This window comes from Chenopodium album, chromosome 16 (genome assembly GCF_948465745.1).
Source record: "Chenopodium album chromosome 16, dcCheAlbu1.1, whole genome shotgun sequence".
Lineage (NCBI taxonomy): Eukaryota > Viridiplantae > Streptophyta > Magnoliopsida > Caryophyllales > Amaranthaceae > Chenopodium > Chenopodium album.
Genome location: NC_137849.1, coordinates 12,189,793 through 12,206,159, shown reverse-complemented (window position 1 = coordinate 12,206,159; position 16,367 = coordinate 12,189,793). Strand labels below are relative to the sequence as shown.

At 33.4% G+C, this 16,367-nt stretch overlaps 1 pseudogene; it reads right to left on the bottom strand.

The window, feature by feature from the left end:
• Positions 1 to 6,002: 6,002 nt before the first annotated feature.
• LOC145583905 (F-box/LRR-repeat protein At4g14103-like) lies at positions 6,003 to 8,916 on the bottom strand (annotated as a pseudogene).
• Positions 8,917 to 16,367: the final 7,451 nt, after the last annotated feature.

Below are 16,367 nucleotides of genomic sequence, written 5' to 3'. Positions count from 1 at the left end.
AAAATTGTCTATGTGTCACGTGTATGAGTGTATCCCTTCTTACATAAGTATCACGTCACATCATCATTCAATAAATCATTTTAGCTGGAAACAAATCTTGTTTTATTAATTCACATTATATATAAATACATAAACGTATTAAAATGCACAATAAAACCAAAAAAAAAAAAAAAAAAAATTCAAATTAAGTTATTGTTGTCATCAATAACATAATACTCCGTACTAAAACAGACACGGAATAACACGTTTTAATTCTTGATACTGTCTTCTTTTTAATTTTCATTCATTTTTTTAAAAATTATCTCATTCCTTGTATAAAATATTTTATTATTGTTTAATTTTAACTGTATATATCAAGTCTATAATTTGAATACATTTTGATTTAAATAATTCATACATGTAAATATCACAATAGGAAATATTGTATAACAATAATATATTTGATTCTTTATTATAATAAATTGATTATATATTTGATCTTTTATTACAATATCACAATAATAGAAAATCTTATATAGCACTATTCTTTATTAGTGAATCAAATCGATTTACTATTAGATGCATGTATCATAATGAGGAAGTATTAATGTAGTGTTGTTATGCATTTGCAAATGCATAACAAATATAAAAATATTTAAAAAAAAGTACATGAAAGAGAGAAAAAGGAGGAGAGAGATAGGTATGTGGGACCACTTTTAAATATACCACTAAAAGTTTATATATTACCATTATTTATTTAGTGATACTATATATGCACTTAGTTAGTACCACTGAATGTATACATAGTACCACTGAATGCATACATACTACTACTGAAATATTCAATGGTACTATTTGATCACCCAATGATACTATTGATCACTCAATGGTACTACTCTAAAATCAAAATATAAATTACGTGCAATTACACTCTTACCCCTCGTTATGCATTTGTTCTTGCATAACGGGACTCCCTTTAAACAAGCTCGTATCACAATAACACAATATTATAAAATAATCTTCTATAGCACTATTCTTTAACAGTGAATTAAATTGATTTTATTTATTGCACATATCACAGTATCACAATCTTATGATATAATTTTCTTTTTGACAAAGGATTAATTTGCATATATTGAAAGAGTTTAAGCAACAACAACAAGAACTAGGCCTATTAAGACCTTTACATTAACAAAGCTACGAGCAACACTTGCTCTCATGAAATAAAGATAATAAAATAACTTAAGGTCTGTTCTCTTCAGCTTATTTTCAGTTTAGTTTAGTTCCAATAAGTTCAGTTCATTTTAGTTCTTAATTTCCTTCTCTCATAAAATATTCAGTTCAGTTCAGTTCAGTTCAGCTCTAATAAGTTCAATTTAGTTCTGTTCAATTCAGCTCAGTTCAGTCAATCAGAATAGGCCCTTGAAAGAAACTGCTTTCTTTGTCATCCCATGAGTGTTGGAACCACTTTATAGGTTGCACCGCCGCGATTCTAGCGAGCAGAAGCCTACAATACATGTTATTCCCAGTGTCCTTTTTTCACCTAGGGTGAAGCTTGGGTAATTGACCACGGTAGAAACTCTTTGTAACCTATGGAGCTTGGAAAACAAAACCAAAGCAAAAGGAAGGTAATAACACGATAACAAGTAACTTGATTTCTCTCTTTTACGGGAAAGGAATTCATGATTGGTAGCATACTATAAACCCCAAATAATGTGGGAGCAACACACAGATTTAAAATTTGAATGTAATTGTAGAAACCCAAATGTGTCTCCCCATAAACCAAATCTAGTGATGAATATCTTTCACGTCAATAATTATCGAATGAAGTGAAAATGTGAAAAGTCTTGAGATGCGGTCGTTTTAAAAAAATACTTCTTTCTGTTTTTGAAAACATTTCTTTTCTTATTCTATTTATGAAAACGTCTAGTCCAGTTTATTTTGGTCCATGATATGGGTCCAATAGTGGTGTAGTTGGATGGGGCTTGAAAAGACCTTTCCAACGATATATTATAAGCCCAATTCCGATGAATAATGAGGAAGTTATGACCAAAATACTAAAATGGGCCCAAATCGGATTTTACCTACGACCCAATGATCATGTGGAGGATCCAAAGGTTTAATCCCATTTCTAAACTAATTAGGATTTATTAGAAGATTCTATTAGTTTCTAAAAGATCTTAATTATCATTTTGAAAAAAATAAGATCAAAGAATTCGAAATTGAATAAAACTTCTCTTTTTGAGAGTCCTTGTTCTGTGCGAAATGGAATATGTTCAGATATTATTCTTGTGCCTCATAATTTTTATCCAAATATTATATGGTTGGATAGATCTTGAAATTATCTTTCCAATGATATATTATAATATTAATTCCAAGGTATAACGAAAAAGATATGAAAGAAATACAAAACACTATCCAAAATTGACACCCTTTCACTATTTCGGCCATATCTTTTTATCTACAAAAGATTTTAATCTGATTCCAATTGGGGAAAGTAGACTTCAAGAGCTTTCCAAAGACATATTATATGTCTTATTTGGACTTCTAGATCAAAAGATATGATAAAAACAAAATCCGCAAAAAACTATCCCAGCGCCAAACGACAGAGTCTGTCGCCTGGCGCTACTACCAGTCGCCTGGCGCTAATACCTGTCGTCTGGCGCTAACTCCTGTTGTTCACGACCGGAGGTCTTTTATTCCGAATGGGACTCAAACTATTTTCTATCGTTTCCGGACTATTTTTCTATAAATAGGGGTCGTATCTCCCTGTTTTTAATCATTCACAACCCAGAATTCTCTAATTCTCTCTCTTAAGCAATAGCTTATTCTTTCTCTCTCTAGCTTTCTAAACTAGCTTTTTCACAAACACCATACCGCATACATTAGTTCGAGACACACCTAGCCAAGTTCGAATTTGCCCTACAGCCTTAGACATAAGAGATTGATAATTTCTGAGGGTTGGGTCCCAAATCCCTATTTCAATTATTTGATTTAATTGTTTGATTTATTATTTTCCTTGAAGTTACTAACGCGTGTATTTTGTTATTAGAAAAATATACGAGGCATCCAAGTAAGTAGTTTAATTGTTATTATTTTGATATAGAAATCATGCTTTGATTGTTTTGATTCCTAGTATCATGTTAGGATGTCTTTATGATTCCTAGTATCATGTTTAGGGTAATAACTAAGATTTCTAATATCATGTATGGTTGCTTCCTATTTCTTCTATTATGTTAGTATCATGTTAGGGATAAAGCTTTGATCTTTAATGCTTAGTGACATGCTAGGATTTGTTATTAATCTTGTTAGTATCATGCGTAGGATCTTGCTATTGTTATTATGCTTTCATGAGATTGAGAATATTACGATGATGATTGTTATTATTTATTGTTGCTTGATATATATATATATATATATATATATATATATATATATATATATATATATATATATATATATATATATATATATATATATATATATATATATATATATATATATATATATATATATATTATTGTTGTTGTTATTGCTTGATCACGCCTTCTCTTGCTTGTTTAAAGGGAATTTGTATTTGTAATCACGCTTAATAAGATAATTAATAATCTTGTTTAGGCTAATATGATTATAATTCAAGTGATCGCCAATAATAAATTTGTTTGTGCATTAATATTCAACCAACATAGATTAAACAGGTTTAGGGTTAACCTATTGATTGTATGTTAGTCAAAAAGTGCACATGGATATGAGAAGAATCAAGTAGAGGTCTATTATTAGGGCAGGTTCAATCTCTTTTAGGTTGGATTTGTACCTTCATCCCCGAATATCCAGTCATGGTTCCAGACCACTATAGAGTTAGCGATCTCATGGATCGTGAAGGGGTGTAACCTTCACCCTGTGAACGGTTTACAAGTTCCTAAAACTTGTTGGCAACTCTTTTGCTCTAGCTTCCTTCCCTTTGGACGCCACCATGCTTAAATGTATGATCACAGTGGGGTTCAAGTGTGGGATGCTTGAAATATTCCGTACAGTAATGAGTTCAAAACTCATCACATACCTGAAAACACTAAAAGAACTCCAATTACAAAAATTAGAGCCAACTGACAACGAAACAAAACACCAAACCTTTCAGTCGTACACTCGCAAACCTAACAGACGAAGAGCCATTAACAAATGACTTTCACCCAACTTGTTCTTCAAGGCAAACCCACAGCCCAGGAAGCAAGCCAAAACTGACTACAACAAGGAGACCAACATCTCCAAAATCCAGACATGAAACAAAGGCAAAGGGCAAGGCACTTTTCCCTCCCACCACCCAAAACCTAGAGTCTAACCCAAAATTACTTCCCCTTACTACAACAAGATTGGACAACCCCACCATGGCCATACAACCAAAAAACCAAACAGGGACACAATACAAGGAAAAAAACAATCCAACAAAACCAAAAGGGGAGACATCCAAACACGCACAAGGAACTTAAACTCAAAACTAACATATTAGCTTCAAATTAAGAAGAACTACGGAGAACAAAGACTTACAGAGCCAAAACAGAGCAATTCAAAACTAGCCAAAACCAAAGAAGAAACCAGAACAAAGAATTTCGAAACCGATCGTAAGAAATCTATGAAACCCTAACCCTAACTTCACCAATTACCGTCGCGATTCCCTTTTTTCCGGCAATCCCCTGACGGTGGGGTTAGAGTTAGCCTAAGACCCCTAAGAAATGTCAATTTCGTCCCTTGAACAAACGGATCTATACCTAGATCCTTCTTCTAAGCTGCGAGAAACAGTCCTCCCCGTCTCCTTATCTAACGGGGGAACCGACAAAACCAAACTAAATTTTCCAGTGAGAAGAGGGTAACACTAAACGGAGTTAGAAGCTCTTCGAAGAGTTTGGCTCTGCTTCAATTTCATCACGCTAGAACACAGACTGTAGAAAACTAGAGAAAAAAGGAAAGGAAACTCGCCGGAGAACCAGCCGCAACGCCGGAACTCCGATGAGTTCTAGGTTTCAGAAGGGTTTTTTATGTGAAAGGAGGAGAGAGAACTGAGCGTTGGGGACCAATAATTCAAAGAGACCTTTTTGATTTTTCCACTATTATAGGGACGATTTGAGTACTATAGAAGATACGATGATATAATTTTCATAAGTATACAACTAAACTTAAATAACCCAAACTTTTTTTTGTTAAATTTGAATAATTTATACTATATAATATAAATAAATCTATGAATAAATGTGATTTGGAGCTACTACCATTTTTTTTTCCATGGCAACAAATTATGGTTCAATTAATGATATTAGTCCTACCAATGAGCATGTAGTTATAAGCTAGAGTAATTATATTATGGATTGTACCTTCAAAAGCTTATTCTAATGAAACAACTTAGCTTATTTGGAAACGGTGTTATTAGACGCAAAGATGATGTTTATATAATTTTATGTTTTTTTTTTCTACGTTGAAAATAACAACTATAAGATACATTAGTATGATTCTTTGGTGTTTTTCATACATTTGTTTAACAGGGTGGCAAAATATTGTAGGTATATATACAAAGTTCACTATTTGTAAATTATTACAAGATTGCATATCAATTCAAATATTTCTTGACTTATTGATGAAATTAGGCTAGACATTGCTGACATAATCGCAAATTGTGGACTCTAAGTGCATCTTACTTTTTTTTGAAAGATAAGTGTATCTTACTTAATTACCCTATAAAATACACAAGATAAATTGAAAAAATGTAAAGCAATTGGTGATTAACTACCTTTAGTTCACCATTCTACTTTATTTATAATAGATATGAGCGACGTTCAGTCCAGTGAGGGTTCGATCACTCAAAAATATGTTAGAGAGCCTATGAGGGTAAATGTTTAACATCAACAATGACACAACTCACACAAGTGTTTAATTTAATCCATATTAAAGCATCCAATTACATTACTTAGGCAATAACATTACACTACACAGTGAGCAAGGCGAGCCTAAGAGAGTAAAAGTTCAACTTCAAAACATTACAATGTGAAACAAAGGGAGTTCAAGGGCTTCACTTCAGCTACATTCAACTTAGAGGATTCTACAGACAACAGTGCACCAACACGAACGACATCCCCTAAGGGTCTCTAACAAAAGGTACATACAGATCAGATAGTTTGCACTGCACTACAGAAAGTAGAGAGGCATCACATATTTAGTAAGAACACCTGTTAATTTCTAGTAACAGCTCGGTCAAGAAATCTTCTCAGGCTTCCATTATCATCTTCAAATCCTTGTTGCTCTGTGATCTCATAATTTTTTAATGAGTGCCGCCAACAATTGACAGGAAGAGATGGATAACATCCACAGCTGGTCTGAGGCAACAAAGTTGGCTCGTTGTAATTCAACTGAAACAAAACAAGAGAAACTGAAAAGGTTAGCTAGCATCCAAATCAATATAATATAAAAGGGGAAGCTCTTGACAAGAAAATCCTACAATGAGTATAGTAGTAGAGTTTATAAGCATACAGACTACCAAGAAAAACGCTTTTATGTACTAATTTTGTTCCTAAATAATGGCCAGCAGACTTTTTAGGTTGTCAAAAACGATAATTAGTCACGTAAATTAAGGAATTTATAAATGATGAGTTTTTGCAACAAGCCAAGGGGCAAGAGGAACCGTTAGGAGAAGAGGTAGTTGAGCAGCATTTTCAGGGCAAAGAAGAAGAATGATGGCAAAGGTAGGTAGGATCATTTTGACAGCTTTTGCTGCGAGTAAAGAGAAAGAAGGGCAAAGCATAGGCAACTTTTGTGTAGTGAATGAAATTGTGGGAGTAGTGACTTTAAGTCACCTAGTGAAGATTGTTGCCTCAAGCCACTGTTTGTAAGCAATCCTTCTTAGTCCATCAATCAAAAAGCCTACTTCATTCTCTCAACCTGATTTTCTCGTTTAATTTCCCTTTCAAATTGTTGTTGGTAGTAGAACGTTGTAGTTTTCTGTTATTACCCTTCACAATACCAAATTCATTAACTATCTTTGAGGAATGAAGTAAAATATATAGAATACGGAGTACCATTTTTAAGATCACTGAATATTATGGCATTTAAGTCAATCAAGATATAATTTCAAAAAACCCATCAGATTGTAATTTTTTGTTTCTTTGTTTTAAAAAGACCAGATTGTATAAATAAAGGGGTTATTATTTTTTATTTATATTACTAAAAATGTAAATGTATAATCTCAGGAGAAATTCTTTTCAGGCCAAGGAGAATCAGAAAAGATAATCACACCTTCAACAGCATTTTCAATAATGTTGGGTTTTGATGAGCATGAACACAAGAAGGACCAAGTCTTTCATCCATCATGTGAAAAGTCTTCAGTTGAGGACACAACCAAAGAATGGATTCAATGCTTCTCGTAACATCAAGACAGCTCACAGAATATCCGGGAAACAGCTTCAGTTGCTCAAATTCACATAGTGGTGACTGACTTCTCAGCCTCAATGGTCTCGGAATTATTACATTCTTAACAAAGAGCAAGTATAAAGTTAGGTCTCTCATAGTAAATGAGATCAAATAAGTTGGTTAAATCACTTAGAAGAAGATGTACCTCAATTATTTTTGTCTCAATAGACAAATATTTAGACTGCCTTAGTTGCCTGAGCAGTTCAATAAGCTTGACATCCCATGTATTATCTCCAGCTCCATTTATTTGTAGCTAGAGGGTAACACAAGCAGGTGATAGTGTTGTTTCTGAGGAAAGAGAGATTATGTTTCCACGGGTGCAAAAAATGAAGTCATGCAGGTTTGGACAGTTAAGCTGAACTTGTTCCAACTGCCTCCCACACCGGATTTTCAGACATTGAAGATGGACTGATGTAATCGTTAAATGTACTGTTTTAGAGTCACAAGCAATCTCCAAAACATCGAGGTAAAAAAGTTGGGATAGATGTCGGTTCAACCATTCATTACTAAAAGAACGTCCTAACAGCCTTAAATCTGATAACCTTCGACAGAAGCGGAAGTCTAGTCCATCTTCAATGCGAAAAGCTGTAATAGACACAATTAGAATCAAGGCATCCGAAATATTAATGAAACTATGAGCCTGTGAAACATTAGCACATGATAGGCTTACCACTTAGCTCGATATGTGTTAAAGTATGACAAGAGCTTCCAAAGACAAGTGCACAACGAGTACTACTATGTGGTGAATAACAGAGTGAGTGCAGATTGGTTGTGTTGATCTCAAACAGTTCCAAGCCCCTGTTACACTTCTGTTCAAGATAATGTAGGTTAGAATGCCCTGAAATCTTAAGTGCTCGAAATCCTTCGCAATCATTGAGGCACAACTTCTCAACACCAGTACAATTAGCTACTAGGTTCTCGACCATCTGCTGATCCATTATGACATGGTTCACAGAAAGTTCACGCAATGCAGGGAGATTAATTTCACTTATAGATATACCAGATAGGTTACACCCCTGAATATATAATTTAGTCATAGATTTGCAAGATAAAACACACTTTGGCACGTAGTATGAACGACTAAGTTTAGAAATTATTGAATCACCAATGACATCAACCACAAGCTCATCAACTATCAACCTGTCCAAACAAGAAGCAATTCTTGAATGCAAGCTATGTATTGGAGGAATATAAAGGAGTAATTTTTGAATTGTTGGCCTTTTGCTTATGACAGCTCTGTCAAGAAACTCCACGAATTCTAGTGCATCTTCAGGATCAGGGCCATCTTTGCAGGCCAGCCGGTAACTTACATCGTCCAAATTCCAGTTTTGGAGAAAAAAAATCTCGCCCAAAGTTGAGGCAAGGGATGCTAAGCCAATCATACCTCCAAGCCTTGGACAAGGCGCTTGTCAGAATAGCATCTCGTGTTGTTAGAAAAGAGAGTATGTGCTTCCTTGTGTCTTCTGGGAGTTTTGATATTCGGTCCATATTGGGTCTCAAGCCTGTGATGGATGATTGCTCTACTGAAATCTACGCAGAAAGTGGAGCATAAAGAGAACCATGTTAATATTTATGATTAAACTTTATAAACAAGTAAATTACATAAGTTTGCTAATCTAGCCAGTGGATAATTCAACTATAAAAAGTAAAATAATCATGCAAACCTTTCTATGAATGAAATAAGTTGATGTCCATCAAAGATCAGATATAGTAAGACATGAGAAAATCATGGAAAATTACACACTCGGCTCGCAAATCATGCCTATGCTCATGAAAACAGATAAGAATCTATCATCCTAGTCTCCAACTCAAGAGTTATAGGTGGTTACCCTCTCACTAAAGGCGCAATAATTATTTTTCAAGAGTTTTGCAATGCCTCACTAATTTTCACTTCTTATAGAAGCCATAAGAAGAATCGGAGGATATCCTTACAAATAAGCGAACAAACAAGTTAAAAATATAAACCTTAATCCCAAAGATGGGGTCGGCTTTTAATTGTACATTCCAGCTTAGGATTGTTTTATTCCAACCATTTCTGATAAAGCCAACAAATTGACTAAAATTTCTCAATAATCACAATAAGATTACTTATTAGTTAATGTATTCTAGGCACTACATAAACAATTAATATCATACTTAATCATGCAAACAACAACTAAATACTACAATAAACTTCTCATACCCATTTGTTACACCAGCATATTTCAACACCAAAACTCCAAATTTCCTCCTCATCTCCGGTGATTCTTTAGAATTGGTGTTAGGTAGAGAATTACAAACCCATATCAAAACATATACGGAGTACTAGCGAAATAGGTAACACGAGCTATACAAATTTTTTTTATTTTTTCTGGTAAGGAGAAGGGCCCTACCCGGCCGGAACCTCTCACAAGTGCTCCTAGGAGGTTGTGTGATCAAATATAGTTACCAAAACATTAGAAGTAAAAAAAAGCTAGTGGAAATAAAGCCATACTCCCGGATATAGGGAAAAAAACCATTTAATTTAAACAAAAAAGCTTAAGTCTATAAAACGACATACTCGCATCATTTATCTAAACAAAAAAGAACTACTTTGTACAAAGAATTAGAGGGATACATCATACAAGTACAAGATCAACACACTTAAGTCTATATTTCTCTCAACTTATATTCAAAAGTTGTTGTGCTAATTGGGAAAAAAACCATTTAATTTTTTTTTTTTTTTATATTTTTATAAGAAAATTAATCTTAATTTGGTTTTTTTTTTTTTTTTTTTTTTTTTTTTTTCCATTTTTTTGGGTAGAGCAACAAAGTGTACATTATAGTACTTCGTATATAGGCAGATGCCGCAGATCTGAGATCTAAATAGCAGCATTATTACATAATGCCTCTTTTAATTTTCTTAACTTCTTATTTACATAGAATTTAACTCATCTATCTTAAATTAAATTAATTGATTGTCGTTTTAAAAAAAAATAAAATTGAACGTTAAAAAATTACAGTTTTTATTTCTTACTAGGGGATCCTACGCGCGCGATGCGCGCGGTATAGGTAGTGTTTCAAGTTGAGTTATTGCAGTTAGTCTTAATACCTTATGCATGTTTGCATATATTTTATTATAACTATTTGTATATATGCGATTAATATGTTGAATGTCATGTATCTTAGCAATGCTCAAAACTTTAGCAAATTACTCTAGAATTAGTGAAGGAGTTGTATAAAGTATTGAGTTTTAGACATGGAAATGTTTGCTATATTTAAAGTACAAATTGAAAAGGTTCAATTAGCAGGACATCACATGTCTATATTTTTCTTGTATTCATATAAGATACCAATACACCTCACTTTAAGTTTTAATCGGTTAAAGTGATGATTGTAATAATTACAGTAAATGTCATTTAACAATGATTGCCTTGTAAATAATTTATTTTACAGAGTAAATTAATATTATAAGTCATTAATTTATTTTGTTAAAGTTACAAAAATAATGAAGTTATTTTCTTGAATCGGTAAAAAATGCACTGGACAAAATGGACCAAGTAACCTCAAAAACTAAGGGTATGTTCTCATACGATTATTTTCAGTTCAGTATAGTTCAGCTCTAATAAGTTCGGTTAAATTCAGTTCAGCTCCTAATTTTCTTCTCTCATAAAATATTCATTTCAGTTCAGTTTAGTTCAGCTCTAATAAGTTCAGTTCAGTTCACATATCTTAATGCTTTCGAAATCAACGAACATAGTGTGTCCTAAGTCGGTAGCAAGATCAGAAGGCTCCAAGAGCCCTGGATAAAGATTGAAATCTTGAACTAATCAAAACTCTCGTTCAATTTAGTTCAACTCAGTTCAGTCAATGAGAACGGACCCTAAGTTAAGTGGAGAAATAAGGTCCAAGGATTGATAACAGTAGATGTTGAGTGATTGACTGTGTGAAATTGTCAATCAAGTTCATTCCCAATTCAAATTTCTACCAAGCTAGTCTTCAGTTCAAATGAGTAAAAACTTGGGCAATTATTGCTTGGACCTTAAGAGTCACCAAACTAACTAAACTATCTCAATGGCATTAATACCGCAATCTCTTGAATAACGTTCTGGTTATTGTATTTGACCAATCTTTGTCTTAGCTTCTAGTTTTATTTATTTATTTTTTTTATATTTTTTTATTTATTTTATTTTATATTTATTTATTTTATTTTTATTTTTTTAAGAACTACTCATATGATCTTTCGGATTTCACTTTCAATTCATGAACTTTTTTAAATGAACCAATACCCTTGTAAACTTATATCAAAATCATGGACATCGGTTTTCTCTTTCTGTCCGAAATATAACCGGTTCACCAACCCACACTTGAGCCTAATTTCTCACATATCAATTTCAGTTTCAACACAATTGCTTTTGCACTATATTGGACAAATGCTTGCTTCCACAGTTCCTTGTGCTTCATATAGGAAAGAATGTAAAATCAAAACCTCTCATAATCATACTTATGAAGGTTAGGTTTTTTAAAAAAAAAAATACTTATGAAGGTTAGAATAATTCAAGCAATCCTAAATTAATTATACTAACAAGTGAGCAATTAAATTAACGAGAAAACCCATATTGTGAAATTGACCAATAATAACAAATTAGCAATAAAATAAATACATTGATTATTCATAAACTACTCATACAACATTAATGGGGGTATAAAGGTAATTAAACATTTTCAGGGTTAAAAATGTCCTAACACTATTCATAAGAGTATTTTCCCACTTTTTATAAGGTAGGGAAAGAGGGATGGAGATAAAAAAAGAGGAGATAGAAAAATACCAATTTTGCAATTGAGAAGAGTATGGTTGGGAGAACCAAGCAACAAAAACCAGCAGTAAATTACATAATTCGTAAGATCTTAGTACATAAAGATGAAAACATTAGCAGATTTTTAACGGGTAATCCTTTCTTAACCCAATTAGAAGTGATTCAAGGAAGAGAAAAAGATAAATATGAAATTAAGCCATAAAAAAACTTGAAGTAGAAAGAGATATTTACCAGATTTTGACTGTGTAATTTTAACCCATCAAAGAGGATGAAATATTGTGGTCAAGTGTTAGAGTAATAATGTGGGATGTGCGAATTTGAAAGAGAAAGTGTAGTCAAATTGGGGACATGACAGAATCTTTTTAAACTCCACCATGTCTACAAATACTACGTATAGTTCAAACTTTATACGGCTAAGAAAGGTGGTGTAATCTTATTAATAAAATTCATCCATCCTTAACAAAAAAAAAAAAAAAAGAAAAAGAAAAAAAAAAAAGAGTGGTGTAACGGGTAATCCTTTTATATTTTTTAAAGTGTTATATTTTAATCAAATGTGCATGTTGAGACACAATTTTGGTCATTAATTTATCTAATTATATATTAATAAAATCATAAGAAAATTTGATATTATAAAAGTATACATTATGGCGAATACAACAAATATCATTTGCTTTATATAAATTAGTTAAATTATTAAGTCAAAACCATTATATGAATAGTAAAAAAAAGTCAAACTGTAACTATTTTGGGTAAAAATACCCTTGCTAGTGGCCCAATAAGAAAGGAACACGTGTCAACCCAAGACAGGACCAGCATGGGCCATTCACATCCTGACACATGGCATCCGTAATCAGCAAAGGAAATGGCGTCTTTTAGATCCCAATTCTCGAGAAAACTGCAAAACGGCGCAACCCATTAGGTCAGAATGACCTAAGGGGCGCATATTCCAATGACACTATAAATAGAGAGATTTTCCCTATTTTTGGGGCATGTTCATTTATTACAAACACCTGAATTCTCTCACATCAGAGCACTAGGTGAAAAAAGAAGATAAGCACCGCCCTAAGGCCACCGGTTTTTAAAAACCGGTGGGCAAAATGTGGGGAAAAATAGGCGGGATTTTGAGGGGAGGTTTTTGCCACCGGTTCAAACTAAACCCGTGGCAATATAATTATTGTCACCGGTTTGAACCGGTGGCTTTTACTTTTTTTTTTTTTTTTATAAAAAAAAACCCTACTCTCTCTCCTTATAAACCCAAACCCTACTCTCTCTCCTCATTCTCAGCCTCCCTCATTCTCTCTCCTCCTCTCCTCTCCTCTCCTGATCCTCCTCTCCTCTCCTCATTCTCATCGAAGCTCCTCTCCAGATCGAAGCTCCCCTCTCGATCTCATCTCCTCTCTCTCTCTCTAGATTTCCTCTCCTCTCTGATTTCCTCTCCTCTCTGATCTCCTCTCGATCTCATCTCCTCTCTCTCATCTCCAGATTTTCTGATCTCTCATCGATCTCACCGCTGGCCTCCCTTCTCTTTCCTGCTCTGTCGTCTCACCACCGCCGCCGTCTCAACTCGTCTCACCACCGCCGCCATCTCAACTCGCCGTCTCAACTCGCCTCTTACTCTCTTCCAAAGAATTACTGAAGCTAAGCTTTTAATTAATTGATTTTTCTGGGTTTTTTTAATTTCTTGGTTGTTTTTAATTTGATTTTTTTTTTCGTGTTTTCTGGGTCTTTTGGGTTTTCTGGGTTTTTGGGGATTATGTTTCATGAGTTTTATTAATTTTTTTTTTAATTGATGCATGCGTTTTTTGGGGTTTAATTATGCGATTATAATCAATTTGGGATTTTAATTCGTTATTTCTCGAATATTCTGGGTTTAAGTTGTTGATTTTTTTGATTTTTTTTCTCGGCTTTTTTAAATTATTTATGGGATTTTCTTTTCATTTTTGTTTAATTTTTTTTTCTGGGTTTTCTTCTGGGTATTACTAGTTGTAGATTTTCTGGGTTTTTCAGTTGTTTTTGTTTTTAATTTTGTGGATTTTTTTTTCTGTGTTTTTGCATTTTTGTGGGTGTTCTGTTTGCATGTCTTAGTGGCTTGTTTTAATCGATTTTTTTTTTGTTTTGATTGATGCAGGAATATTATTGATTTAGATCTAAAATGGAATCGAAGAGTGAAGATGAAGGAATATTTTTTTTTATATTGTAAATTTTTTTATTTATATTCGATTTTAGTTTTGTGTAATTTGATTAATTTAGATCTTCTAAATTGGAATTGTTGTACGTTTAATTTATTTGTAGTTATTAATTTAGTTTTTCACTCTTAAAAAGTGTACAATTACTTACATATTGATGAATATATGTGTTTTTATTTATATTATACATATAAATATGTTTCTGCTACATTTTAAGTGAAAAAAATGAAAATTTTTTTTTTTTTTTTGTTTTTTAAGGGCATTATTGCCACCGGTTAACCGGTGGCAATACTCACTAATACACAAAAAAAAAGAGCGGGACAGATTATTGCCACCGGTTAACCGGTGGCAATACTTGTTTTTGCCACCGGTTTTGAACCGGTGGCTTTTTCAAAAGCTAATTGCCACCCCCCCACTGACCACCGGTTCAAAAGACACCGTAACTAAAAAAAACCAGCTAAACTAATTTAAAGCGCAATTTTAATATTAAGAACCAAAAAAAGCAACAAAGATTCTAATTAAACAAATTCTACAAGAAAACAAAGCTAAGACTAAGGTGTTGTTTGGTTAACATGAGAAATAAGTTCCCATAGGAAATTATACTTCATGGGAAGTAGTTTCCCTTGTCCATTTCCTAGGAATTAACTTAATTTTGTTTGGTTGATAATATAGGAAATTTGATTTCCTAGGAATTTATTTCCTATATTTTATTAGTTAACTTGATGATTTTTAATTTAACTTAATAAATTTCGAGAAAGAAAGAGATTAAATTACTAGTGATAATAATGCAAGTAGGCCCCATAATAATCATGGAGATTGTGACTTACCAAGAGGGGGGCTTGGTATGAAGCTTCCCATGGAATTTCCATTTCCCTCATTTTGATAAATTGGTGTCAACCAAATAATACATGTAATTTTCCATGTTTTTTTACCTCCAACCAAACAACATCTAAAAAGAAATATTCTAACCTCAGCTCCCCCCAATGTCAGCCCACTAATATGATTTATATAATACCCCACACACAATACGCATAAATGACATTATTTAGCTGCACTTGAATTTCTCTCGCCCAATCAGGCATACGTCTTCTTGATTGAGCCCGCTATTTTTACTTGCCCAACAAGGGGCAACATTGGATCCTCTTGTGCGGACTTGGCTTATCTCTCTTGGAATTGGGCCTATCAAGCTTGAGTTTGAAACTTGGACTTTTAGCTTGAGCTTGTCTGTAAATGTGATCCATGACCTAATACCCTAGTCAGACTTTACTTTATTTTGTAGTTCGTAGAGTTAAGTCCTCTCTAAATCAAGCCCTTAATTACCAAACTAAATTACTCTAACTCGGCCTTGGAAAAATAAAATTCGATTATTAAATACGATCAAACTTCAATATTTTCGTAATGACTCATTAAGTTCAAGAATTGTCATAAATATGCCAACCCCTACAAAATAATACAAACTCTACAAAAATACTAAAAAGTGTATATTGATAATAAAAACAGCTTTTTATAGCTCAAATCATAAGCACAAATATGACTTTGGAATGGGGAATACAATCACATGTAAATTACAAATATCAGACCGTTGTCCATGTCGAGCTGTATTTTAGTGGGCTGATGTATATTGTGATAAGCCTTAGCCGCTTCGCTACTATTTGGGCCGCGGGGCTTAGCATCCTTAGTTTAGTATAGGAATTGTTGGATTACATTCCATAGCTTGCTCGCACTGTACTGATGGCCTGCCTGAGGGCATGTTAAGATGATTGTATCTAGTAAACTAACTCGGGGCGGGTCCGCTTCGATTTCGAGATGGCTTTGGTTGGCCGTCTTGGTTGTCTTGACTATGCCGAGGAGAATTCTTGTGGAAATCTTGCCTTGCACTAAGCTAAGACTGACTTAAGAGATTCGGAGTCCTTTTTGGTGTGAACCTCTACTTCAAGAATTTTTGAGAGTTTCACATGAGAAATGTTTGTCTTAGAGA